The 3,816-nt window shown below is 38.0% G+C and overlaps 1 pseudogene across 1 annotated transcript; it reads right to left on the bottom strand.

The window, feature by feature from the left end:
- Window positions 1-1,279: 1,279 nt before the first annotated feature.
- LOC149251961 (cytochrome P450 750A1-like) lies at window positions 1,280-3,320 on the bottom strand (annotated as a pseudogene). The gene is made up of 2 exons (XR_016266030.1): window positions 2,370-3,320; window positions 1,280-2,274 (listed from the first exon to the last, which is right to left on the bottom strand). The product of XR_016266030.1 is annotated as a cytochrome P450 750A1-like (transcript).
- Window positions 3,321-3,816: the final 496 nt, after the last annotated feature.

The raw sequence follows: 3,816 nt of genomic DNA, 5'->3' as shown, positions 1-3,816 counted from the left end.
GAAATCAGTCAAACTGTAAGACAACTATGACGATTGCAGGGTCAACATTAGCAAGGAACTGAAAAAGAATCAATCAAACAGCAAGACAATTATGACGATTAGCAAGAAAGTGAAAAAGAATCAATCAAACAGCAAGACAACTATGACGATTGTATAGTCAACATTGTCAAGAAACTGAAATAATTACTGTGTTATCTTCTATTACATTCCTTATGACCTTGCAGCTATTTCCATTTTTTATTCATTCAAAATCGAATCCCCTATTACTCGTAGCTCATTCCCAGAAGAGTATCGAAGTATCATCGCAAATAATATGACGGAGGTACTGCCAATTGTTCCAATATTTTTACTCATTCAAAATGTATTTATTAACCTAGGTCTGTTATTTCTTGAAAAAATTGTTTTTATGAAATTAACTAATCAACAATATTGAAAAGATCTGGAGGACTATGATGTGTAAAGTAGTTGTTTAAATGGGGTTTAGTAGTTCAAATTTTATATCTGATGGAAGCCATTTTGGGAAATAAAATTATTTTAAAGGATTCATCTTCCCATAGTTTGGGTGACAAGTATCTCATTTTGAGGGGTTGAGGATAGAAGCCTTTGGTGATAAGCATCTCATTGTGAGAGGTTGAGGATGGAAGTTTTTTTGAGAAATTAAAACTATCTTGGCGATAAACATCCCATTCTGAGAGGTTAAATATGGAAGCCATTTTGGGAAATTAAAACTACCTTGATTATAAGTATTCCATGATCCCATTCTTGAGGGGTTAAATATGGAAGCCATTTTGGGAAATTAAAACTACCTTGATTATAAGTATTCCATCATGAAAAGTAAAAGATAGAAACCACTTTAGAAAATTAAAACTATCCAAGCTCAACCCAACTTTCCATAATCCTAATAATAAACATCCCATTGTAAAAGAATCATTCTTTTTCCCTTAATAAACAAAATAAACAAAAATAAAAATTATTAATATATTTATTAATTTGTTTGGAGGTGTTCCGAAAAACAGAAAAATACTTCAAAATTACAGAATTTCATAAACTATAATATTATCAACGAAAAACATCCTCCATTCATATATAATCAAAGCCAAATACTCTAAATCGGACAACCCACTTCAAATCGTTGAACAATTGTTATGGTTTTATAAGCAATCTGTAAAAAGATAATATGATGTTTACGTAAATTAAGTGCTTCTGAGTTGCAGCTAGTCCAGGAAAATTAAATTAGATCAATTGTAACTGTTAAATCCTCCCTCTCAAACAATAAAAATAAACAAGCAAAACGATTCAATTCTGAATAAAACTATTACAATCTAGGTGCCTGTTTAGACTGGCCAGCGATGATCCGATGTAAAGCTTTGACTGGCGAGCCTGCCAGAACAGTTACATGTCAGGTAGCGTGCTCTACATCTTCTCATAATGAAAAGAGCAGCCCAACAACTGGAATCTATCTAATATTTTTAACTATTACAGATTTGTAGGCATAACTACGAATTTAGCAAGTGAAACAGAAAATAGCAGTCTACCATCACTCCCCATAGTGGATGTTCAGCTTTCACGCTTATTATAGATATACTTTGTGAAAAGCTTTCCCTACCCTGCGTACATAGATAGATAGTTTACGGAGTTCTAAGGACAACGAGCTGGCAGCCTCAAACTTGGATAAGCAAGCAGCGGAGTTTGTCTTGGCATCGTGGTTGCACATGCTTCCTTCATATCCAGCTCTGACGGATCGCCTTCTACTCTCCAGTCGAAAGTGTGCAACAACTGAGCCAACGTAAACTCAACCGTCAGAATAGCCATGGCAGATCCTGGGCATCTTCTTCTTCCCGCCCCAAATGGAAGCATCCTGAAGTCTGATTGACCTCCGGATAAATCCATAACATTTTCTTCCATCTGCATAAATCTCTCCGGCTTGAATTCGGAAGCATCTGCGCCCCACACACTGGGATCCCTTCCTATAGCCCACAAGTTCATGATTACCATTGTTTTCTTTGGTATATAGTACCCCCCAACTGTGACAGCCTCTACAGACTCGTGGGGAAGCGCTAGCGGCAGCGATGGGTATAGCCGTAGGGTCTCTTTCACGACACAATGGAGGTATACCATGCTTGCCAGATCCGACTCCTTTACTATACCTTGTTGGCCAACGACGGATTCGATTTCTTGCTGCAATTTCTTCATTGCATGAGGATGTCTTAGCAGCTCACTCATGGCCCATTCTAACACGTTTGCCGATGTCTCCATTCCAGCAGAAAACAACTCCTGCACCAATACAAATACATTGATAAAAGTTAGAGAATTTATTCATGTTTGATAATTTGAAAAGAATAGCAGTGGGCGATGGCATATGAACATACATATGTAATTGCCTTGATTATTTCACGTGTAACTTTTGCCTCCGTATTATCGTTCTTGGCACATCGATGATATCTTTAACATGACACTCTGCATCTGCCTCATCATTTCTGATGGTGGAGGCATTAATATGTTCATCTATCATTTTCTCAGCGAATGCATCAAATCTTGCGTTGGCCTTCTTTAGGGCCCGCTTGATACCTTGCAAATCAAGGCAACCCAAATAAGGAATGAAGTCTCCAAGGTTTAAACTTCCGACCGCAATGGACACCTCGACCACCAGATCCGCGAACCCTTTGCCATCGGCCCCCAAGTCATTGTCGGAAAATTTCTTCCTCGCCAGTATTCGCCAAAGTATATTCGCTAGAGAAGTAGAGATGGCCTTGCTCACATTCACGGCAATCCTGCCACTCTCACTCTCACTCGCAATCATCGCAGACAGTTCCTCCTGTCGCACATGCTTGAAGGACTCGATTCTTTTGCCAGTGAGCAGTTCTAAGTTCTAACACGCATATTTTCCTCATTTTCCTCCAGTGATCTCCATAAGGACTGAAGGCAATATCTTTGAAGTTATAGAAGAAATATTTTCCTACCGATGTTAGAGGTCGGCTGGCAAATATCAAATCATGAGTTTTAAGAAAGTGTTTGGCCTTCTCAGATGAAGAAACAACCACAGTGGGTACAGAGCCAAAGCGCAGAAACAAAATGGGACCATATTTCTCAGCAAGATTTTTGAGAGTACGGTGAAGAGGAAGTCTCACTTGGTGGAAATTGCCGATGATTGGCCATGGATAGGGTCCAGGAGGCAATCTCTCATTCCTTAGACTCTGGTGCAATATCCAGCAGGAGAAGAAGAATATGAAAGTGGCTATTAATATTGCAGGCAGAAGCAGAGGCAGAGACAAAGCCTGAAGCAACTTATCAAAACTCATAATGGAACATGCCCTCTTAGATCTTTGCACAACACGGTTAAAATGCAACCCATATCTGGTCCCTTTTTAAAGCCCTCCTAAAGTTTTAAAACGTTAATTTGAATTTACCGACTTTATTAAAATTTTATTCATAAAAAATAAAAATAAAATTACAAAAATAAATTAAATTGTTCTTCCTCGTTTAACATCAATCTCTTAATTTACGAAGTGTCTTCCAAATGGCCTTCCTTTCCATTTTTGGAAAAATAAGAAACCCATCATAACTCAATTCCAAAAAGGCTTTCTAGATGTGGAATCGTTTAATTTTAGCCGTTCTTTATATTTGCTGATTTGATTGAATTTGATTCGTATGTGGACACCAAGTCAGATGCACTTTTGACTATCGAACGAACGCTCCATTCATGACACTTCAAATATCAAATCATATCACGGAACGCTAAGGCTTTGATATAATCCTCGATTTGAGGCCAATTTTTGGTTCGATCACTCTGCTGAGTTTTGTTTTCACAGCAAGTCA

This window comes from Pinus tabuliformis, chromosome 7, assembly GCF_031772625.1.
Source record: "Pinus tabuliformis cultivar Carrire ecotype Pingquan chromosome 7, CPIR1, whole genome shotgun sequence".
NCBI classification, from domain to species: Eukaryota; Viridiplantae; Streptophyta; class Pinopsida; order Pinales; family Pinaceae; genus Pinus; species Pinus tabuliformis.
The sequence above is the reverse complement of the archived record's forward strand: the minus strand, read 5'-3'. Positions and strand labels throughout refer to the sequence as shown.